Source organism: Spodoptera frugiperda, chromosome 27, assembly GCF_023101765.2.
Source record: "Spodoptera frugiperda isolate SF20-4 chromosome 27, AGI-APGP_CSIRO_Sfru_2.0, whole genome shotgun sequence".
Taxonomy (NCBI): domain Eukaryota; kingdom Metazoa; phylum Arthropoda; class Insecta; order Lepidoptera; family Noctuidae; genus Spodoptera; species Spodoptera frugiperda.
Genome location: NC_064238.1, coordinates 4,011,251 through 4,037,382, shown reverse-complemented (window position 1 = coordinate 4,037,382; position 26,132 = coordinate 4,011,251). Strand labels below are relative to the sequence as shown.

Genomic DNA, 26,132 nt, shown 5'->3' with positions numbered 1-26,132 from the left:
CTACCGATTGTTACAGGCATGCTAATTCGAACATTTCGAACGAAATAACGCAACAGTTTCGACAGCTAAACGCCACTTTGAAATTTTTCCCGAAATTTAGTTTCTATTTTTTTTCGAGAGAGAGATTTACAATTTTTTTGACTGGTTATCGAGGCCACGGAAATAATCATAACTATTTTTATAAAATGTATTGGGATATTATTATCTTCATTAGAATTATTTAGATCGAAAAATATAATTATTTACTTGTGCTATTTTTAGATTAATAAGTAGTTAATATCAATTTCGCTCTCTTTCTTACCCATATAAAAATAGTATAATTCCTTAAATACCTACGTACATTATTTTTATTGACCTCAATTTATTTATTTTGCCATAATATTCGTTAGAGATATTTATATCGTGACAGATTGATAAAATAATTAAATGTATAAAAACAATACTACGTACGTTATTAAACGCTTATAATATTGAGACACTCGTCAATCAATAGATTGCAATAAAACAATATTTATTTCCTAGTACAATACCCGTCGCAACATTAAAATAATTTATCAGCCAGTACCGGCTCGCCTAATCACAGCTTTCTTCGTCTGTCACCGGAGAGAGCGCAACCGCTATTTTATTTTAAAGAAAGTTTATTTCTCTCTACGTTTATAAGCGACCATTAAATAAATTCAACTTACCGTGTATATGCCAAACAAAACACAATCACAAAATAATCGGCACAAGAAAGTCCGCAAGTTCACAGTTCACAGGTGTAGCGGCGCGCGATCTTGACGCGGTCTACGATTCGAGGTTCTAAGTTCGTTCTCGGCCAGTGTCGTAGTTGCACTGAGCGTTCTTAACGGAAGAGCAGTGCGTGGTTGCGCTCGCGCACGCTCACCTAAAAGTAAAACCAAATACGCGCGCGTACACCGTACCGCGTAAATCGGTAAGATATCACTGTCGATCTAACACCCTACACAATGCGTCGTACGCGGCCAATTTATTAAGGTTAAGGATAGAAAAGTACCATACCGATAGTTATAGGCATAATTTTTGAGTAAATCGATTCGACATAGCGTGACTCGATTTTAGTGCTAATTAAGTTTCTGTAAGATACAACTGGAGCGTGAGAGTGATCTCGAAAGTTAGAGGTCTTAATTAGTAGGTGTATGATCGAGTATGAGTGCTTACGTGTGCTTGAGAAAATATTTCATGCTATAATGAACTGTACAATAACGTAACAATAATAATTGTGGGTTCTGAAACGTTGTGTTTTGATAAGTAGATAATGAGTTTTAAAATCAAATTCGATGTAGAACCTGTAATAAGTAATGTGCGCTCAAAGTTCCCAGGACTCCCGAGAGTAAACATTGTGTCGACGTCGAAGTCCTCTGAACTTGATGACAAAAGTGGCAATAAATTCCAATTGGGTTGTGGTAGTGACTTCAGACGCGAGGATACGTGCACTGTCAAAGCGCTCAGATAAAGTACTGGGCGGTTGGGGTAAACATTGTATCAATGCAGAGGCGTTCGCAGTCGTGCGTCTTACTAAGGAAATCATTACAAATAATAAATGTAATAGGTATCTATGCATGCATTTTCTGTTGCACCACTAACATTCATTTGTCATTCAACTTAGTATAGATATAGTTCGAGGTTGAAAAAGGTTAAATTAATATCGTGGTTTTAATTTTGAATCGCAATATAGATAATCTACATTGATACATACAAACTAGTTTGACTACAAAACATTACGTACAATTTATGAATTAGGGATTCAATTTTCAATGGATAATGAAATTTGCTTTTTTTGTTTAATCACATGCAATTAGTATCAACATGTTTTAACCTACAATTTCGAAATGTCTTAGGAGTTTTCGGATCGAAAATTATTGGATCATTATATGTAATATACTTGCTTATAAGTGCAATAGTAAAAATTATATGTACTAAGACATTATTGTCACCGCATCTAAGTGCCCGCGCTGTGGTAACGAAAATTGCGACACAAAACCGATTTTGCCTCGTGTGTGAAGAAATTCTAAACTAGTACGTTTTAATATCGATTACTTGAACAATTTCGGTTGTTATAAACTCTACGTGAACATATTTCTGATCGTAATTGACCGATTACGCAAATCTGTGCGTGGAAAATATGTTTTTATGATTGCCCGTTTATGATGGTCGATCTAATGAAAGTTTAAATTATTCGAATAGTTTAATTTCGATGTTGGGAGTAATTATTTTAATGAGTCATTAGCAGAGTTTACTATACAATTTAAATTAGGATCATATTTTGTGAAGAACGTCTGGATGTTTGGAAAGTAGCAAAAAGTAACGATTGCCCAGTTTGGTTTTATATTATAATTGAAACATATAAAATATAATTCACATGAAGCTTACCTAATTCAATTCGACTTATTATTTCAACAAAGTTTGTCCAGACTTTCACTACATCATATAGTTTCTTTTATTAAAGAAAATGTGTGACAAATTATTATTTTTAAAGCCAAACTTGCTTGTCAACGGTTTTATTTATTCGTTATGGTAAATGTTTATTTATTTCAATTATATAATTTGTGGACGCTTCAAGCAATGTTTAAGCAAGTTTATTTCTGAAGATTTCTGTTTTCTTTTTATTTTTCTGTCAAACGCTTTTTGTCTAATTTGCCTGCAGTTTAAGAAATAAAATAGTGTTACTAAATTGCTGTCACAAATTGATTATTTGACAAAGACTGTTGCTATTTACTTGCTTGGTTCCGAAGTATTTTATTTAACTTTTTAAATTGACAAAAAAGGGATTCTATTTCGTTGTTTGCTAACGTCACTACTGATTTGACGTGATTAATTTTGCATAAAATCAGGTCAAATATAAGTAACAATAATTTTCAATTTCTAACACATTTTTTTTTATAGTTTATAAAGACAGAACTTTGTGTGGTCATTTAATTACAGCATTATTTTAATTTAAATAAATAAATGATCTTTTATTACGGAAAAAAGTACACAAATATACATTAATTCGATACAAGTTATAATGTCATAGTAAAACTCTGACCTCTGTAATAGGAAAATACCTGTATCACAGAGAATTAGCTGATATAAAGTGGAATGAGTTTATTGAAACACTGCTAACACAGGAAAACATTGTGAGGACACCCTTAGTATAAGTTTGCTTTACGTTTAAAGTAATCGAAACAGCGCGTTCGGCGCTCTGATTGTTCAGTTTATTCGAGCCGGCCAATCAGAGCGTCGAACAACGAACGTACTATGGGTACTGAACTAAAAAAGTTTATTAATATGTGTCTGTAATCACCAGTGATAGGAATAGGTAGTGCTTATTAGCCTAAACAGAGAACAGAGAAAAGCAACAGAGACTTCCCTGTGCAATATTTTTTCCCTGACACCTGCTTAAATCATGTTTAAAAATACTCTAATTATACCTACATTGTTTTACCGTTTCAGTTTTTTATATAACTTATGGTTATCACCTATCCGTATTGAGCTTGCGTAGGGACCCATTCCAAATGAGATCGCATCTTCTTTTGCAAAGATCTGATACAGTTACAACCTACATAAATATTAGTGTTCATCGATCATAGTATTGAAAAGTTGTTACAGACCAATAGGTAAATGCCTAAGTGGAATATTGTGTATTTCTAACAGATGTTTTTTGTCAGTCTCAATGTAAATAGAGGCGACTATTGTTTACACAGTTCTTAGTTCATATATTTGTTTGAAGTATTAGACTCTTAATGTCTACACGTTCAAAATTTCTACTTTCCACTGTCTATAATGCTAATTTAGCTGGTTTGACCCGGAAAATATAGAGTTACGCTGTGGCCCCTTTACTTAGTTAAAATTGTAATAGAATGAGTATTTAGTTTCACGCTTTCATTTAAGCAACTATATTTCCAGATGTACGTAGGTATATATTTAAGGTTTCTTTATGTTATAAGCCGGTAAACGAGTAGACGGATTACCTGATGGTAGGCAATCGCCGCCGCCCATGTACACCCGAAATACCGAAGGCTTTATAGATGCGCTGCCGGCCTTTTGGGGGTTAGGAATATAAGGATTGTTGGGGTATCGGGGATGGGGAAGATTGGCAAGGAGTAACTAAAACTTCGGTTACCACGCTCACACAACGAAACGTAACGCAAGCGTTGTTTCACGTCAGTTTTCTGTGAGGCCGTGGTATCATGCAATAACTGTTTTGAAGGGTCAGAGTCAGATAACACCACGTTCATTTTCTACGAGTTATTTTATGATTTATGAATCTCCATTATAGCTTTACTTATTGCTATGCACTTCAGATTGAATGTTATGATATTTTTTTAACTTGAATGTCATACTTACTTCCCTTTCTGGATCCGGGCATCGTACCCTAAACCTTCTTGCTCGGTAGTTGCCCTTGCGACCAACTGACCAAAGAGGCTGTTAAAATTGGAGATACCATTTTAAAGCGTAACAACACGCCTATTCGCATCCCTGGGGGTCGTCAGAGATCTTATGCGCATAATAATTTTCCTAAATGTAATATATCTATCCATTTTTAGCCTTAGCACAGAGGACATAGACTCGTACATACATTTTATTCCAGTTTAAGCTTTAGGCTGGCTGAATAAAATGTATGTAGCAGTTAACTCAAGCTTAGGCAGTTATGCTAAATAATCAGAGTAACATAGACGACTCTGTCTCTCTCACTGTATAGACTATTACATCAACGTTATATTATGTATCGAACTGAAAATTGTGACAAGGGTCATAAATTCTATAGTTAGTAGATTTGTTATGAAAATGGCAACCTTATTTACTGGTTGTTGTACTTAGTTCACAAAAATACAGTTTAATATACTATTGTACCGAGAGATGGCGTTACTAGTACATATAACACAGTCGGTTCGCATTACATTTTATAGAGTCTGTATTACACAATGGGTGTTATACGACTGTTAAAAATGATTACAAATGTTGGTAAATATGCATTATAGTATAACTTCATGCCTTTTATTCAGAGAGGGATAGGCAGAAGTATTTATACACAATGTTCCTAACACCCATTTTTTACATGCAACTCAAAATGTATCTGGTGTATCATCATAATAGGTCATCTCCTACTATGTGTGTAGAATAATAAAATAACTAGTTTTTCAACATTTTAGTTTTATACTAAACCAACACACTTAATGAGTACGAACTAACGGCCAAAATGATTAGCTGTTTCATTAAATGGCTAAATATCTCATTCAAATCTATAGTTAAAGTGTAAAGAGATTAAGTTGAAAATCAAGTAGCTACCAAAATACTAGGTTAGAACTGCAACCCGTGCAGAAATGGAATCGCTATCAGAAATAAACAACTAACAGGATGGTACTGTAATATTTGATAAGCGAGCTAAACTGTTAATTAATTTATTGAGGTATTACATAAGTATATGTAATATATTATTTTTTGTGGAAGTCTCTCCTTCTAGATGTAAAACCGGTGAACATGGGCACCGCGACCCGCAGGAAAAACGGTTATTATATATTACATTGTATTATATATTGTTATACCATATGGGGAAACCCCTTGTGACTTAATTTACACCACATATCGTCGTTCACATTGCAATTTGTTTGATGTCAATAGAATCTATTTTTGTTTGTTTCTATAAATGATTATTTATGAAAGATTCAAAATACACATTTAATAGAACATAATAGGTTATGAAGTTTTTTTTTTCAGTACAATGTATTTTTTACTTTCCTGTAAACTCGTCATTTTTGACATAGGACTAATTGCAATATGAACGACGATATTTGTTATTATCTTGGCTGAGGATGTACGATATACTCAGTAGATAAGCCAAAAATAAATAATATTATCTTTGAGTTAATTTGGACATTATTTACTTACAAATACGGCATTACAACAGCCGCGTCGCATATCCGTAAAATTCCTAGACAACCTACAACATTACAGCTCTTCTATTGTCAGGATACATGGAGCTGTTAACACAGAGGTTAATACTTAATTATTTTAATTATTCATTTTGTTTGAAAATTTAATCTTCTTATTTTTCTGTTTTCGTTGAAATATTTAGTATTATGCTTCTGTGGACGAGTAATACTTGTAGTATCATTTAAGTCGTATGAGTGATCTCAATACTATATACATATATTACTAGTCATACATGATTATGTGACTAATTAAGCTCTCTACGACATATACATATTATGTACCTATATATAAACAATTAAAAACATTTATCCTTATTTACTGAACAAGGAAATTAGCAACTATGTATTTTAATCACATAGGTTTATATTCCTCGTATGTTTACTAATAATAATGTCATAACTATTATTTAAAAAGTATTGTAAAAAAGACGGTTTAATACCAATTAAACCGTCTTTTTTCATGAACTAACAAAAACGTATTTGGTTTTTAATTACCTATAATAAATAAATGGAACATTTTGCACATTAACGTTCTTTAGTGCTAATCTATTCTATACATGTAATAAAACTATAGAAGCATAAATTCTGTACATTAAAAATATATAAAAAAATAGTAAGGGTGTTACTAGGTAGACACCGAACCCAAAAATATGATTAACTTTTTTTCTGTCTGTCTATCAGTCTGTTTCTAAGTTCAAGCATCATGCAAGCACTACCGGTCCGATTACGATGAAACTTGGTATAATTACATATTGTATTAATACGTACGTTTTATCCCGAAAAGGCACACTGTATACGCTAAAAACTAAAATTAATTGTGTGACTCGATCCCCAGACAAACAAATAATATGTCAAATGACCTTACGCTGTAAATGTAAGGCTGATGGTCGAAATTAGCTTGAACCGCTCGCTCGCAGTACACGCGTGGCGTGGGGATCTTACTAATATTATAAACGCGAATATTTGTTACTTATGTTTGTTTCTTATTCACGTCAAAATAGCTGAAGAAAATGAAATATTTTGCAAACAAAATGCTTTTTAAATACATTTATTGTATAAACGAATGTGTTGTAATCCTTTTAGAGAAATGATTTCATTTATATATTATCCGTATACTGAGTCAGAATTGGGAGATATTTGGATTCCTATTGCATCCGGACAATTTCCACTCGTCAGCGGCCGCAAGCCACCAGGACAGATCCTTCCTGTGGCAATACTTCCTTGATTGTTAGGTTCATTCTGCATGAAGGAAGTGAGCACCACGTCGTACAGGTACAGGAGCACGTCCTCGGGAGCTGCTCCTTCCAGTACCGCGGGGACTGCAATATCCGGGCTGTTGAGATCTAGCCCCGCCACTGCACTGGCCACTGCCATTACGAGGATCACAGCTCGCATTCTTTGTTCTGAAATAATATTTTTGAATGCATCAGTAAATATTCTGTTATATATTTGAACTCTGAACTATATTTGCAGTGAACTGTGAACAGCTCCATGAACATTGATCACAGAAGAGCTGTTATGTTGTACGTTGTCTAGGAACGTTACGGACCGGGACGCGGCTGTTATAATACCGTATTTGTAAAGAATGTCCAAACTAATTCAAAGAGAATAATGCAGTTTTTGGCTAATCTACTGGGCCTATCTCGCTAATTTTCAACAGCCAAGATAAAATATGATGATAATTAATAAATGAAATAAGAGTTTAATGCGTGACTTGTTTTATTTATTATCTGACGAACACTAAAATTTGTATTTAAGTTACGTAATGTATTTAAAATGAATAAATACGTGTCTCAGGAATTTGATATAATAAGTTAATTCTAAACCTTACCTTGTAATACTCCGGGTGTCGCTCAACTGACAAAATATTAGCAGCAATTATTATTGTAAGTAGACTAAATTATAATTTGTATGTCACACGTGATCACTTTAATAATAATTGCAAGCAACGTTCTACAGGTGTTCAACGCTTGGAGTCGAATGATTTATTGTAAGTCGACTAGGATGCAACAGGAAACTTAGCGCATGAGTTTGACGTAAGCTAGTGGTGAGTGTCCCGTTTAATGGCTGCTGCTTTTTTATTGTGAACATTGTGTGTAACTTCTCTTGCCCTTGGTTAGGCATGAGGGAATGTCAGACTCTTAGTGACTAAAAATCACCTCGTTCCAACTCCTGCACCAAGCTGTGGCTGCGGTATATCATAATGGTTTATTAATGACTATATATTTAAAACTAAAAAAATACAAATATAAACCTTATTGTCCTAAACTTTATTACTCCCAACAAATATACATTTTTATATCTCTGGACCTTCTTATCACATACTTGAGTAATAGGATTCAGAGAGTCGAGATTAACGGAAAAGTTTCCTCCGGGTGCTACCTCGTTGGACGAGTGGTTGCAAGTGCAACTGTCGGGCAAGGGGTCTCGGGTTCGATTCCCGGGTCGAGCGAAGTATTACTGGGCTTTTTTCGGTTTTTCGAAAAATTTCTCAGTGGTAGCACGGAGTCTGGAAATGTGCCCGGTATATGGCAATAGGCTCACCACCTATTACATGGGACTAAAAACATAAATTGTGAAAAGTGGGTGTACACAGTGGCATTACGTGCCATAATGTGCACCTCTGCCTACCCCTTCGGGGATTAAAGGCGTGACGATATATGTTTTCTCCGGGTCTGTTGTTAAGATAATGATGAAAATGTTAGACATGTGAAAACTAGCGTGCTAATCAAGGGCGAGGAGTTGGGCCCTGTAGATTCAAATGTCCTTTTAGGTATAACCATACACGCTAAGCTACAGTGGGCCCCACACGTAGATAAGTTGTCAAAAAGACTGCAGCACATGCCGTTCAAAATATTAATATTTGTTATCTTTCCTTTTAACATAAAACATTAATTTATTTAAAAATATATTGATATGCATAACATAAACACTAGAAGTAAAAACAAATATATTATGTGGATCCCACTACTGGCCTTAAGAAAATAAGCGGTTCGTTTAGATGTCGATGCATACGCTTTTACAATAAAGTTCTCAGCCACATTCAAAGTTAGACGTTAAATGAATTTAAAAATATTATTAAAGAAAATCTTTAGATTACAGCATTTTATAAAATAAATGACTACTTAAATGATAATCGGGGAATGAGCACACAGATATAGTGTCCAGACAGGTCATGTTTACGTCTTTGCAACATATAGTTACATGTTTATACAACTTGACATAAATATAACTTATACTAGATATTATTATATAAAATATAATAATACATATACATATAATTATAACATAAATATATGTAGTACAGTACAGTAGTACAGAAATTAAATATTTTGTATATAAGAATGTGTTGTAATCATTTTAGATAAATTATTTATTTATTTTTTATGAATAGCTTTTAGTGTTACCATATTATTCCAAATTATATAACTCATTATACAATAATTCGAGATTATCCTGTGGGACTGATGTTGTATCCGGACATTTTCCACTCGTCAGCGGCCGCAAGCCACCAGGACAGCTATTTCCTGTTGCAACACTTCCTTGATCGTTAAGTTCATTCTGCATGAAGGAAGTGAGCACCACGTCGTACAGGTACAGGAGCACGTCCTCGGGAGCTGCTCCTTCCAGTACCGCGGGGACTGCAATATCCGGGCTGTTGAGATCTAGCCCCGCCACTGCACTGGCCACTGCCATTACGAGGATCACTGCTCGCATTCTTTGTTCTGAAATAATATTTTTGTATGCATCAGTAAATATTCTGTCATAGAACTTATTTGCAGTGTACAGCTCCATGTGCATTGATCACAGAAGAGCTGTCCTATTGTAAGTTGTCTAGGAACGTTACGGACCTGCGACGCGGCTGTTATAATGCCGTATTTGTAAAGAGTTTTCAAACCAATTCAAAGTGAATAATGCAGTTTTTTGGCTTATCTACTGGGCCTATCTCGCCAATTTTCGGCAGCCAAAATAAAATAAGATGATAATTAATAAATGAAATAAGAGTATAATGCGTGACTTGTATTATTTATTATCTGACGAACACTAAAATTTGTATTTAAGTTACGTAATGTATTTAAAATGTATAAATATGTGTCTCAGGAATTTGATATAATAAGTTAATTCTAAACCTTACCTTGTAATACTCCGGGTGTCGCTCAACTGACAAAATATTAGCAGCAATTATTATTGTAAGTAGACAAAATTATAATTTGTATGTCACACGTGATCACTTTAATTGTAAGCAACGTTCTACAGTTGTTCAACGCTTGGAGTCGAATGATTTATAACTATAAGCCGACTAGGATGCAACAGGAAACTTAGCGCATGAGATTGACGTAAGCTAGTGGTGAGTGTCCCGTTTAATGGCTGCTGCTTTTTTATTGTGAACATTGTGTGTAACTTCTCTTGCCCTTGGTTAGGCATGAGGGAATGTCAGACTCTTAGTGACTAAAAATCACCTCGTTCCAACTCCTGCACCAGGCTGTGGCCGCGGTATGTCATAATGGTTCATTAATGACTATACATTAAAAACTAAAAAAATACAAATATAAACCTTATTGTCCTAAGCTTTATTACTCCCAACAAACATACATTTTTATATCTCTGGACCTTCTTATCACATACTTGAGTAATAGGATTCAGAGAGTCGAGATTAACGGAAAAGTTTTCTCCGGGTCTGTTGTTAAGATAATGATGAAAATGTTAGACATGTGAAAACCAGCGTGCTAATCAAGGGCGAGGAGTTAGGCCCTGTAGATTCAACTGTCCTTTTAGGTATAACCATACACGCTAAGCTACAGTGGGCCCCACATGTAGATAAGTTCTCGAAAAGACTGCAGTACATGACGTTCAAAATATTAACATTTGTAATCTTTCCTTTTAACATAGAACATTAATTTATTTAAAAATATATTGATATACATAACATAAACACTAGAAGTAAAAACAAATATATTATGTGGTTCCCACTACTGGCCTTAAGAAAATAAGCGATTCGTTTAGATGTCAATGCATACGCTTTTACAATAAGGTTTCCAGCCACATTCAAAGTTAGACGTTAAATGAATTTAATAATATTATTAAAGAAAATCTTTAGATTACATCATTTTATAAAATTAATGACTACTTAAATGATAATCGGGGAATGAGCACACAGATATAGTGTTCAGACAGGTCATGTTTACGTCTTTGCAATATATAGTTACATGTTTATACTATTTGACATAAATCTGGGGGCACGGCAGTGCCCCCGCCAAGTCGAGCAAAAAAAAAGCGGCACGGCCGTACCATCCTTTTCTCGAAGCAATTCGGGCCTTTTTCGACCCCCTATAATTCGGTTGTGGATAAAGCAAGAAACCTGTATCTTCAGTAACTAATCCGGCATTGTATAAACACGGAATATTTAAAATTTCAGTCAATTTGAACCAGTAGTTTAAGAATGACAACTTGTTAAAGTTTCTAAATTTTGTCACTCACTGACTCACCGATCATCAAAAGTCCAAGGCACTTCTAGCAGACTTAGAAGCTTCATATTTGGAATACATATAGAGTTTAGTGTCTTAATCATGGGAAAACTTAAATATTTTGTAATTTCGGTCCAGTTTTCCAAATACAAACTGCATCAATAACTTTGTAATCCCATATAAATATATGGGATTACAAAGTTATTTATGCAGTTGGTGGTTGGTGGTGGTTATAAATTTAATAGGTGTAGATAGGTACCTACCATATGAGGCAAAGGAGGGGGTATAGGGTGGGTAAGGGTGTGTTTAGCCCATGAAACTGAACAACATTATTACTTGTAAAATGGTCGACGTAATGAAAAACACATGATTGGACATGTCTTGAAGTACGAAAATCTAATAAAACAATATATTATAATTTAAATCTGTTATATATAAATTGTTAGCGCGACTAGCCTCCTTACAGACAGACTGGCCTCTATTTTACTCTATGACTGACAAGCAAAATATACGCCAAAATGACAGAACAATGAAATGTGAATGCCTTCGAGCGAGCGGCAGCCGCAATACGTGCGAGCGCCCTCATGCTGTTCGGATGTGCCTCGAAACCTAACCTATAAGTTTGCGAATAGAGACAGGGAGTGGGCTTTGAGAAAAACTGTGGCTGAAGCTCAAGAAGTAGTACCGGAAAAGAAAAAGAGGAAGACTACATATAAAAATAAGAAAATATCATAAGACCTTTAACAAAATTCGTTAGAAGTAGATGGTATCAAAAAGAAAGGCTCTACAAAAAGAAGTGAGATCCCATCAAAAACATCCTGTAAAAACCCAAGTCTCGCAGCTCAGTCTTTCTACCGTCAAAAGTTGTGAGATCCATGTAATACCAAGTCGGTTAATCTATTTAGTGTCTACTTGAAGGACCTTCTGTCTTAAGTTATTACATAAGTTATTATCATGCCAATATTAAAAATATTTAACGTTTTAAACAAATAGATCGACTTGGACATCGCATGAAAACAAAATGAATATTACAATATTATATTAGATTCTTTAGTCTCTCGCGCCTCACGCGATTGAAACTCTCGTTCCTGTTGGTCGCTGGCCCGTCGTGCTGTGTAGTGTGATACATACTAATAATCAAATCAAGCGATGTCCAAGTCGATCTATTTGTTTAAAACGTTAAATATTTTTAATATTGGCATGATAATAACTTATGTAATAACTTAAGACAGAAGGTCCTTCAAGTAGACACTAAATAGATTAACCGACTTGGTATTACATGGATCTCACAACTTTTGACGGTAGAAAGACTGAGCTGCGAGACTTGAGTTTTTTACAGGATGTTTTTGATGGGTATAAATTATACTAGATATTATTATATAAAATATAATAATACATATACATATAATTATAACATAAATATATGTAGTACAGTACAGTACTACAGAAATTAAATATTTTGTATATACGAATGTGTTGTAATCTCTTTAGATATATATATATTTTTTATGAATAGCTTTTAGTGTTACCATATTATTCCAAATTATATAACTCATTATACAATAATTCGAGATTATCCTGTAGGACTGGTGTTGGATCCGGACATTTTCCACTTTTCAGCGATGGCGAGCCACCAGGACAGTTGCTTCCTTGGAAAAGACCTCCTTGATCGTTAGGTTCATTCTGCATGAAGGAAGTGAGCACCACGTCGTACAGGTACAGGAGCACGTCCTCGGGAGCTGCTCCTTCCAGTACCGCGGGGACTGCAATATCCGGGCTGTTGAGATCTAGCCCCGCCACTGCACTGGCCACTGCCATTACGAGGATCACTGCTCGCATTCTTTGTTCTGAAATAACATTATTGTATGCATCAGTAAATATTCTGTTATAGAACTTATTTGCAGTGCACAGCTTCATGTACATTGATCACAGAAGAGCTGTTATGTTGTACGTTGTCTAGGAACGTTACGGACCTGCGACGCGGCTGTTATAATGCCGTATTTGTAAAGAGTTTTCAAACCAATTCAAAGTGAATAATGCAGTTTTTTGGCTTATCTACTGGGCCTATCTCGCTAATTTTAATAAGATGATAATTAATAAATGAAATAAGAGTATAATGCGTGACTTGTATTATTTATTATCTGACGAACACTAAAATTTGTATTTAAGTTGCGTAATGTATTTAAAATGAATAAATACGTGTCTCAGGAATTTGATATAATAAGTTAATTCTAAACCTTACCTTGTAATACTCCGGGTGTCGCTCAACTGACAAAATATTAGCAGCAATTATTATTATTGTAGGTAGACAAAATTATAATTTGTATGTCACACGTGATCACTGTAATTGCAAGCAACGTTCTACAGGTGTTCAACGCTTGGAGTCGAATGATTTATTATAAGCCGACTAGGATGCAACAGGAAACTTAGCGCATGAGATTGACGTAAGCTAGTGGTGAGTGTCCCGTTTAATGGCTGCTGCTTTTTTATTGTGAACATTGTGTGTAACTTCTCTTGCCCTTGGTTAGGCATGAGGGAATGTCAGACTCTTCGTGACTAAAAATCACCTCGTTCCAACTCCTGCACCAAGCTGTGGCTGCGGTATATCATAATGGTTCATTAATGACTATACATTAAAAACTAAAAAAATACAAATATAAACCTTATTGTCCTAAGCTTTATTACTCCCAACAAACATACATTTTTATATCTCTGGACCTTCTTATCACATACTTGAGTAATAGGATTCAGAGAGTCGAGATTAACGGAAAAGTTTCCTCCGGGTGCTGCCTCGTTGGACGAGTGGTTGCAAGTGCGACTGCCGGGCAAGGGGTCTCGGGTTCGATTCCCGGGTCGAGCGAAGTATTACTGGGCTTTTTTCGGTTTTTCGAAAAATTTCTCAGTGGTAGCACGGAGTCTGGAAATGTGCCCGGTATATGGCAATAGGCTCACCACCTATTACATGGGACTAAAAACATAAATTGTGAAAAGTGGGTGTACACAGTGGCATTACGTGCCATAATGTGCACCTCTGCCTACCCCTTCGGGGATTAAAGGCGTGACGATATATGTTTCCTCCGGGTCTGTTGTTAAGATAATGATGAAAATGTTAGACATGTGAAAACTAGCGTGCTAATCAAGGGCGAGGAGTTGGGCCCTGTAGATTCAAATGTCCTTTTAGGTATAACCATACACGCTAAGCTACAGTGGGCCCCACACGTAGATAAGTTGTCGAAAAGACTGCAGTACATGACGTTCAAAATATTAATATTTATAATCTTTCCTTTTAACATAAAACATTAATTTATTTAAAAATATATTGATATACATAACATAAACATTAGAAGTAAAAACAAATATGTGGTTCCCACTACTGGCCTTAAGAAAATAAGCGGTTCGTTTAGATGTCAATGCATACGCTATTACAATAAAGTTCCCAGCCACATTCAAAGTTAGACGTTAAATGAATTTAAAAATGATATTAAAGAAAATATTTAGAGTTCAGCATTTTATAAAATAAAAGACTATTTAGATGATAGTCAGGGAATGACCACACAGGTCATGTTGACATCTTTGCAACATATAATTACATGTTTATTCGATTTAACATATATATAAATTTTACTAGATATTATTTTAAAATAAATATAAATATATGTAGTACAGTACAGTAGTACAGAATTTAAATATTCTGTATATACGAATGTGTTGTAATCTTTTTAGATAATTTATTTTTATGAATAGCTTTTAGTTTTACCGTATTATTCCAAATTATATAACTCATTCATTATACAATAATTCGAGATTATCCTGTGGGACTGGTGTTGGATCCGGACATTTTCCACTTTTCAGCGATGGCGAGCCACCAGGACAGTTGCTTCCTTGGAAAAGACCTCCTTGATCGTTAGGTTCATTCTGCATGAAGGAAGTGAGCACCACGTCGTACAGGTACAGGAGCACGTCCTCGGGAGCTGCTCCTTCCAGTACCGCGGGGACTGCAATATCCGGGCTGTTGAGATCTAGCCCCGCCACTGCACTGGCCACTGCCATTACGAGGATCACTGCTCGCATTCTTTGTTCTGAAATAACATTTTTGTATGCATCAGTAAATATTCTGTCATAGAACTATATTTGCAGTGAACTGTGAACAGCTCTATGTACATTGATCACAGAAGAGCTGTCCTATTGTAAGTTGTCTAGGAACGTTACGGACCTGCGACGCGGCTGTTATAATGCCGTATTTGTAAAGAGTTTTCAAACCAATTCAAAGTGAATAATGCAGTTTTTTGGCTTATTTACTGGGCCTATTTCGCTAATTTTCATCAGCCAAGATAAAATAAGATGATAATTAATATATTGAATATGAGTTTTAAGTTAATGCGTGACTTGTATTATTTATTATCTGACGAACACTAAAATTTGTATTTAAGTTGCGTAATGTATTTAAAATGAATAAATACGTGTCTCAGGAATTTGATATAATAAGTTAATTCTAAACCTTACCTTGTAATACTCCGGGTGTCGCTCAACTGACAAAATATTAGCAGCAATTATTATTGTAAGTAGACAAAATTATAATTTGTATGTCACACGTGATCACTGTAATTGCAAGCAACGTTCTACAGTTGTTCAACGCTTGGAGTCGAATGATTTATTGTAAGTCGACTAGGATGGAACAGGAAACTTAGCGCATGAGATTGACGTAAGCTAGTGGTGAGTGTCCCGTTTAATGGCTGCTGCTTTTTTATTGTGAACATTGTGTGTAACTTCTCTTGCCTTGGTTAGGCATGAGGGAATGTCAGACTCTTAGTGACTAAAAATCACCTCGTTCCAACTCCTGCACCAAGCTGTGGCTGCGGTATGTCATAATGGCTTATTAATGACTATATATTAAAAACTAAAAAAATACAAATATAAACCTTATTGTCCTAAGCTTTATTACTCCCAACAAACATACATTTTTATATCTCTGGACCTTCTTATCACATACTTGAGAAATAGGATTCAGAGAGTCGAGATTAACGGAAAAGTTTCCTCCGGGTTTGTTGTTAAGATAATGATGAAAATGTTAGACATGTAAAAACCAGCGTGCTAATCAAGGGCGAGGAGTTAGGCCCTGTAGATTCAACTGTCCTTTTAGGTATAACCATACACGCTAAGCTACAGTGGGCCCCACATGTAGATAAGTTCTCGAAAAGACTGCAGTACATGACGTTCAAAATATTAATATTTGTATTCTTTCATTTTAACATAGAACATTAATTTATTTAAAAATATATTGATATAGATAACATAAACACTAGAAGTAAAAACAAATATATTATGTGGTTCTCACTACTGGCCTTAAGAAAATAAGCGGTTCGTTTAGATGTCGATGCATACGCTTTTACAATAAAGTTCCCAGCCACATTCAACGTTAGACGATAAATGAATTTAAAAATATTATAAAATAAAAGACTACTTAGATGATAGTCAGGGAATGACTACACAGGTCATGTTGACGTCTTTGCAACATATAGTTACATGTTTATTCAATTTGACATATATATAAATTATACTAGATATTATTATATAAAATATAATAATACTTATACATAATATATTACATAAATATATGTAGTACAGTACAGTAGTTCAGAAATAATAGTAGTATATTAATATTTTGTATATATGAATGTGTTGTAATCTTTTTAGATAAATTATTCTTCTCCCAATTTATATAAGTCAATCTTGATATGAAAATATATCGAGATTATACTTTGGGACTGATTTTGGATCCGGACATTTTCCACTTGGCAGACTTGGCAAGTCACCAGGACAGTTACTTCCTGTGGTAATACTTCCTTGATTGTTAGGTTCATTCTGCATGAAGGAAGTGAGCACCACGTCGTACAGGTACAGGAGCACGTCCTCGGGAGCTGCTCCTTCCAGTACCGCGGGGACTGCAATATCCGGGCTGTTGAGATCTAGCCCCGCCACTGCACTGGCCACTGCCATTACGAGGATCACTGCTCGCATTCTTTGTTCTGAAATAATATTGTTGTATACATCAGTAAATGTAAACAGGCATACTACAAACTAAGAGATTATCTGGAAGGTAAGAATGCTTGGCAGCATGTTGGTCCGGCTCCACTGGACAATACTCAAATCTAGTCAGTAGGTAGTTGCTCAAATTCCGTTCTAGCTTTCAATGCTCAATACTCAATTCTTTCTTATGGCATCGAACATTTTAATATTATTGAAACAACAAGATTCTCTTTATTTTTTGTATACAAGCACTCTTTTAGATTGTCAGTATATATACATATGTGAGGACCATGTTAGATCAAAGGGTCCCTCGGTATATCAACGTAGTAAGTTTGTGTTACGCGTTGCAATGTCTCTACATTATTTTCACATATATGAACAATAAATTGATTGGAAAACTGTACAAGAGAATTAGAAAATATGTATTTTGTAAAGAATAACGAATGGAATTTCTCACTCGTTGTTTTCTATTCGAAGGTACACTTTGGAATTAGCACCTAGCTTTACTGACGCACAGACTGACATACTATTATATCTCTATTTGTTGATATTCCGAAAGTACCTATTTATGGTTTAATTGGAATAAATGATTTGACTTTGTCTAATTATAATTAAAACTTGGTAAACAATGTACACACTATACCCACGGGTTACTTTTAAGGAAAATTTTTAATAATTTATACTTATTAAATATATTTGCTGAGCGCCAACTAGCAATGTTACAAATATGAATTTCGATCATTATACATATAGTAAGTACTAAGGAGATATTATAAAAAAACCCTTCCACAAATGGTCAAATTGAGAGATGATAGTTTGTGTGAAAGTCCAACACTTTGAAAGTAAAATAAACAGAGTTTTATATTTTAGTTATTGACAGAAAACAAATAAATACGTGTTTTTAAAATTTCGCGTAGTAGGGAAGGAAATAGGGGTTTAACGGTGGCACGGGATTTGCATTAATTATTATCTGAGAAATACTAAACTTTGAATTTAACTTAATGAATTTGAAACTAATCAATACGTATCTCAGGAATTATATAGTTATATTCGTTAATTTTAAATCTTACCTTACAATACTCCAGGTGTAGCTAGAGTGGCAGAATATTAGCAGCAATTATTATTGTATGTCAACAAAATTATAATTTATATGCCACACGTGAAAACTATACAGTTGTGCAACGCTTGGAATCGAATGGTAATTATATATGTAAACCGATTAGGATGGAACAGGAAACTCAGTGTATGATATTGACGTAAACTTTTAAAACGGAGTGTCCCGTTTGACGTGTGCTGCTTTTATTTGATTGTAGATATTATCACATGACTTCTCTTGCCCTTGGAAAGGTATGAGGGAATGTCATACTCCTAGTGACTATAAATCTCCTCGATCCAACTCCTGCTCCTGCCCGGCCAGGCATCGGCCTTAGGTATATACAGGGTGTAAGCGGAACGCCACAAATTGTTTATGTTTTTATAATTTTAATCGTTTTTGTGTTTGTATTATTCATGCTATATTAAAATTCAGCATTAGATTCTCTTTATAACTTAAAATAAATATTGAATTCATACTCCTTTTTTTATAAATAATACTCGATTTTTACCATCACTGTTTGCCTGTTGCGTTACGTTTGGGAGGCTCAGCCTTATATATTACATTGTTAAAAAGTAAAATAGATAAATTTGAATAATTATCCTAGTCTTTATTATTCCCAAAAAACATATATTTTTAAAAGGTAAACTACTTTTATATAAAATATTTATATAGAAAATAAATGAATGAAATATTTTGCAAAAGAACATTCTTTGGTACTTATATTTATTATTAAATGAAGTAACGTCCTGTAAGTGTAAACTTTTTAGACAAATGAATTTATTAATTCTTTACGCATAAACGTCGGAATAATCGGATCCTGGTTCATCTTTTGGATCCGGGCACTTTCCAGATAGCAGCGGCTGTAAGCGACCAGGACATGTTACCCCTGTACCAATACTTCCTTGATCGTTAGGTTCATTCTGCATGAAGGAAGTGAGCACCACGTCGTACAGGTACAGGAGCACGTCCTCGGGAGCTGCTCCTTCCAGTACCGCGGGGACTGCAATATCCGGGCTGTTGAGATCTAGCCCCGCCACTGCACTGGCCACTGCCATTACGAGGATCACTGCTCGCATTCTTTGTTCTGAAATTATTTTATTGGACGATTTGTTACTGTTATAATATTATATTATTACTAGCTTCCGCCCGCGACTCCGTCCACGCGGATGTCGGTCTTCGCGTGGATGTTTTATTTCTCCATTTTGAGTAACTCTGACAATGAGATCTTAGAAATATCTATTGAACATAAATACGGCTAGGCCCATAATAATTAAGAAGATCCCTCTACTGAGCTACTGCTGTTGAGCTCGCGTTCTGTAGAATAAAACTGAAAATTAAGATTTTTTCAGGATAAAATGTATCCTATTTTATGCCCAGGATAAAATGGTATAATAATACCAAGCTTCATCGAAACCAAACCGATAGTTTTCATGTGATGCCTGAAATAGAGACAGACAGACAGACAGACAAAAAAAAAAAATCACATATTTGGGTTTGGTATCGAGGCAGTTACACCCCCTGCTATTTATTTTTCAATATTTTCAATGTACAGAATTGACCCTACTACAGATTTAGTTTATGTAATATAGATAATACATGCAGGCCGCTTGTGTCGGTTTTTCTAAACATTTACTCATTAGTTTATTAAAAATTGCATTTTCTAGACCCCTGATTACTGTTCAAAAGACGAATGATTAGTATAAATAAAATATACATTTATGCAGTAATGTTATTCAGCAGGTAAAAACACTTTTGTTTTCCTCATAACCATCATATAATTATAATGAATTTAAACTATTATTTCAATTTAAAATACATTAATTTTAAATCTTACCTTCTAATATTTCTGCGTTTATAAATTGACAAAATGTTGACCGCAACAAAATTGTTATTGTATTTATATGAAATTATATTCTATATGTTACGCATTATCACTTTACGTTGCACTTTACAGATATACAAGACTGTAGACCGAATAACATAAATGCACGTTAGTCGAATGGGGTACAACAGGAAAATGAATGCATAAAATTTACGTAAGCTCATAAACACGGGAGTTTCATATGATACAAGGTAAGGTTACTGGTTACTTCATATATGGCGTGGCTGTGGCTGCTTAGCCAGTGACTGGCGTACAGAGGCTGAGGAATGCTGAAAAATTAAATATTATATTGTCATCTAGCCAATATAATATAGCTTTTAGTATTAACGTTGCATTTCTTTTGTAACTTGCGTTGCTGAATAAAAGTTTTATGTACAACGTCTTTTTTACACAGAAAATGATAGAAGTGTACGAGACAACACAGAACCTTTTCATGTCCTTTTTATCAGAGAGTTGGAGATTGGCTTTGGCTATGATTTATTATTCTAAATTGATATAATGACTAACAGACGACAAGGCGGTGGCACCAACAGTCTCTCGGAGTTTCGAAACTTTTACCTTACCGATAATAAATGAAGCAAGTTATGACAGTTCAGATGGAATCGTGACCGTTTGTGCGTGCTGTCAACGGCTCTCGCTACGTTTCGTCCGTTGGTTTGAACAATGCAATTAGGGTCGAGTCGTATTTATTTATATTTCAAATGAAGTTTATTTTACTTGTATTTGTAGCACCAGTTATTAAAATCCATAATTATAGCGAAAAATTATATGAAGAAGTCATGGTTAAAATCCTAGTCTTTACACCTGATTCCTTAATTCTCTATGAGTCTATGGTACAAAAGAGTAAAATACACAAGAATATTAAAAAAATATTTTATTTCATGCACAGTACAAATAATTAATTCAAAGTTAATTTAAATGTTGCGTTGATATATCTATAATTATTATTATTAACTAAGATCTCTCTCATTGTATGCTAAAAATCATTCACTCACTATCAATATAGGGATTGCAGCTAAGTCTTGTAGAAATATTGGGACAAAAGTAGGCTAGATGTTTGGTTCTGAAAACATTGCAACAGTTTGGTAGTTTTTGAGCCTTTAAATACAAACAAACTATTTAATCGCTCCTCCCTATAATAATAGAATATATAATAAATATATTAACACACGGAAAATTTATAATTTATTCAATAGTATTATTATCAACATAAATAGATAGATCAGGCGCATTATTATCAGTAACATTCGTATTTCCACAGCGGTTTTTTAATTGATTACCAGGACAGTTACTTCCTGGGCCAACACCTTGATCGTTAGGTTCATTCAGCATAAAGGAAGTGAGCACCACGTCGTACAGGTACAGGAGCACGTCCTCGGGAGCTGCTCCTTCCAGTACCGCGGGGACTGCAATATCCGGGCTGTTGAGATCTAGCCCCGCCACTGCACTGGCCACTGCCATTACGAGGATCACTGCTCGCATTCTTAGCACTGAAATAAAACTGTTGTATACATTTGTCAATGTTTTGTTATAAAATTATTACTTGCAGGTCGTTCGTTTCAGTTTGCCTCAAGTGAGTCGCGGGCAGAAGTTAGTGCCACATGCTACATAATATGTATGTTACATACCCTATGTTTATGTAGATAGGGGTGAACATATTGCCACATTATACCAGACAAAATTCCCCCATGCTACTACTGTAAAAATCCAATAATATGAAAAAACTTAATAATTCTTTACTCGACCCAGAAATTTAACTCGAGACCCCTTTCTCCAATTGTTTGATATGATGACCAATAAAACCAGCCAAGTGCGAGTCGGACTGGACCATGATGGGTTCCGTAGCAGCAAGTAGATGACATAATATAAAATTTATAAAATAACATGGTTTTACATAGTGTTTGTATGAACGACAAAGTTATATTTGCGGTTTTAGAAAATGTATTATTTCCTAAAAACTAATTATGATATCTGGTTCAAACTAATTTTCGTTGAAAGCTTTCATTGTATCTACAGCATATATATTTTTTAGTTTTCTTACTCTCTTATTTTAAAAGTTACACTCATTTTTCCACTTTCGAAGTGTCTCTTTCATCTTTAAAACAATTGATTTTGACGAAAATGGTTTTAGCAACCTTGTATGTATTTTTAGAGCCCTATCCATAGATAGCAATCACGGATAGGATAGCTGAAAAATTTTTTTTTCAATCGGTTGCATGTATGGAGTGGCCCATTTAACTTTAAATTTATAATTTTTTATTGCAAATTTGAATAGCGGTTACCAGAACACACCAACCTACAAAGTTTCAACTATGTAGGCCCAACAATTTCGGAAATAAATGGCTGTGACATACGGACGGACTCAAATAAATATAATTGTATAATAATATATCATAACTAACTGACCTGGCAAACTTTCCTTGACTTAAACAAATAATTCAAGACCAACATTTGCCAAATCGATTTAGCAGTTCTCGAGTTTTAACGAGACTAACAAACAGCAATTGATTTTTTTAGTGGACTACTAGCGGACCCGACAGACGTTGTCCTGTCTACACGTCTTTAATTTGAAAGTTTGTCGGATCCAATGTAAAACATTCCAAAATCAACAACTACTAATAAATTAAAACAACTTTGTCCAGCGGACAAAATTGTGAATCTAAACCATTCTCAGATCGCCTTGAACACACACAAAAAAATTCATCAAAATCGGTCCAGTCGTTTAAGAGAAGTTCAGTGACATACAATTATTAGACCTTACACACAATGTAAATTAAATTATATTCTTACTTGGTAATGTTCCTGCGTCGCGTCGCTGTACTGACAAAATATTCACTGCAATTGCTATTAAATGTATCCGAAATTTTAATTATAAATTCACTTTAATTTTAAGGAACACTACAGTTGGTCAACGCTCAGAACGGAATGAAAGTCGAGTAGGATGCAACAGGCAAGTGAGTGTACGAGATTGACGTAACGTAGGTAAGTGAGCAATGTACAGGTGCACACAATAATGAAAAAATAACACCTATAATTATAGATACCTACCTTTGGCAGGCGGGATATTACTCATACTAAGGTTATGCTCGATGCTATCTGCGGACGGCGTGCTACCCACGGTCGCCGTCCGCAGCCGCAGACCCGCACTTACCGTGGCCGGAGATCGTCGCGCGATCCCCGACGCCCGGAGTGTCTCTCCCGGTTTGTTCCCGTACGCGCCCCACCTCCTCCTTGGCTAGCATGACCGCTTTGCAGAAGGAGGAGATGGCATCTCAGTTTCCCTCGCTCCGCACCATGGCTTGAACCAATGTCGGACGAGAGAGGCCGCCGTCACCGACCACATCAGTGCTCAGCCCATGCAGGGCACACCGCCACACTATACTCCACCGTGTCCTTCAGGCGGTCCTCGCAGTGATGACACCAGGGCGTTTCCTCCTGCCCACTTTCGACCCCATAATATATACATAATAAAATAATTTTGGCACAGTCAACTATAAAACTTTTTAAAACTCACTAGGGTTCTTCTTAGTGGTAGGCTTTTTCAATTTCAAGGTTAAAACTTTGTGAATAAAAACAAACGAAAGTAATTTCAGATTTATTTATTCATGACTGTATATGATCAGATAAATACAAGTATTTGCAAGTAGAACATGTGCTTGCATCAATCAACGAACTTTAACCACAAACAAATTATACGGAAGGAGGAATAAATACTACGGCTGGAATTTCAAAGCAACAGTAACGAGGAAACTAAAATTTTGCTGATAATAAAACCCACTGTCGGTGCTCAGGGGACGAGAATACACAATAATTAGAGGCCGAGCGTACACATAAGTAATCGGGAGCTAAGGAGCCGAGGATCACATCTATTAGAGAACGCTACTTCCCGGTCACTGTTGAATAGTAGCCGCTTAGCGTGGTCATAAAACACCTGAAGGAAGAGTTAGGGTGGTGATTCATCTATTCTAGTCTGCTATGGGTGTTATGGGTGTATAGGAAATATTATTTAAAAAAATGAGAGAGAGAGAGAGAGTGTGTGTGTGAGAGAGAGAGTGAGTGTGAGAGAGAGTGTGTGTGTGAGAGAGAGAATGAAAAAGAAAAGCTCTTAGTAATTTTAAGTCGCCGCCGCTCATGGGCACCCGAATAAACAGGGGTATTACGAGTATATGTCTTCAATTGCAGCATTTTTTTCAGTTGTATAAAAAGATTTGGATTTGGACAAGAATGTTTTAATTGTAGGCGTCCAGAACCAGGACAGTAGATTCCTGTACCAATACTTCCTTGATCGTTAGGTTCATTCTGCATGAAGGAAGTGAGCACCACGTCGTACAGGTACAGGAGCACGTCCTCGGGAGCTGCTCCTTCCAGTACCGCGGGGACTGCAATATCCGGGCTGTTGAGATCTAGCCCCGCCACTGCACTGGCCACTGCCATTACGAGGATCACTGCTCGCATTCTTTGTTCTGTATTGTTGTACACTTCTGTGAATGATATAATATTATTATTTTATGAATGTTAGTAAATAACATAGTTCGGTTTTAAAAGATCATAGAAAAAATTGCTGCGTGAAATATTTCTCAAGATTTTTCCTACCAGTATCTTGGCGATGTACACATATTCTTTGTTTAGTACCATAATTACCTAGCTACATTGATGTTTTATGTACCTTCCTCGATAAATGCACTATCCAACACAAAAATAATTATTCAATTCGGACCAGTAGTTCCGGATTATCTTCAGCTTTATAATATTAGTAAAGATTATTAGAGATTATTTAAGAAATGATAGTATTCGATAATCTCTTGAACAACACGGAAGAGACAGAAAAATAAAATAAGTTTAAACTTACCACATGGACGTGTTGTGCTTACAATTCACAGACCAACACTAGACGTTTTTACTGGGCAACTATGCGCATAATTTGTGAGGAAAATAACTTACAGCCAATTAATATTATTAGGTATTTTTAACGAATACCATTTTGCCACAACATTATAATTATCAGGCGGAAAATGTTGATGGATTAACTATTATAGATACCTTAATCTGATTAATTCCAAAAAGGTTGGAAAAGTGCCTTTTTTAAGGGGGGAAATCATCCAATGGCTTCACCCGAGCGTTTCCTCCCGTCCAATCAGAAACAAAAACCTATCGAAGCTACCATGTACGGTAAGCACCTGCGTCAGGCGGTGGGTGAGGACCCCGTGGCGCCTCTCTAGCCACTCCTCATCAAAGGGGCTTACCGCTGCAATGACAGCGAGTCCATGGAAAAGTGCGTAGTAACAAGATATAGACCCGTTTCCTACCAAAATAATAATAAAATAAAAGTTACCAAAAGTAATTAGATACTTTACTTTACCCTTGTTAGTGACTGCAAAGCTAAAACTACAGAAACAAGGAAACATGAATATGCATTTATAATTATAATAACAACTGTTTTGTACTTGTAAATAAATGCATTCCTAGATAAAAATCCAATTTGAATTCTTCTACGAGGTTAAAAATAATAGAAAAATAACCTTATTTTAGACTTATTGAACAGGGCATGTAATGAGAGCAATTACAGCAATAGAAGTGTCAAGAAATAAAAAGATTAAAAAAAAAACTTCAGCCTAATGCCTGAATAGGGGCGTTATCACTAAGTCCTACAATTACTTATTTAAATGCCTGTAATTAGTACTATAATGACCCTTACGTCGTGATCATGGGTAACGAAAGTATTTAAAGAT

The 26,132-nt window shown here is 35.2% G+C and overlaps 1 protein-coding gene and 1 long non-coding RNA gene across 7 annotated transcripts in view; one reads left to right on the top strand and one right to left on the bottom strand.

The window, feature by feature from the left end:
- The window catches only part of LOC118263348 (mucin-5AC), a 136,479-nt gene extending 134,998 nt beyond the window's left edge, over positions 1-1,481 (bottom strand). For 2 of the 6 annotated variants that reach the window (XM_050705670.1, XM_050705675.1), the window contains exon 1: positions 687-1,270. The gene's annotated coding sequence lies outside the window, so the exon portion shown is untranslated. Of the gene's footprint in view, positions 1-686 lie in introns of all 6 variants that reach the window. The other 4 variants (XM_050705673.1, XM_050705672.1, XM_050705671.1 and 1 more) reach the window with 4 other exon arrangements.
- Positions 1,482-10,386: 8,905 nt separating this feature from the next.
- Positions 10,387-17,024, top strand: LOC126912578 (uncharacterized). Its single transcript, XR_007707282.1, has 3 exons — positions 10,387-10,709; positions 14,580-14,956; positions 16,890-17,024. It is a non-coding gene; the product is annotated as an uncharacterized LOC126912578 (long non-coding RNA).
- The last annotated feature ends 9,108 nt before the right edge of the window (positions 17,025-26,132 follow it).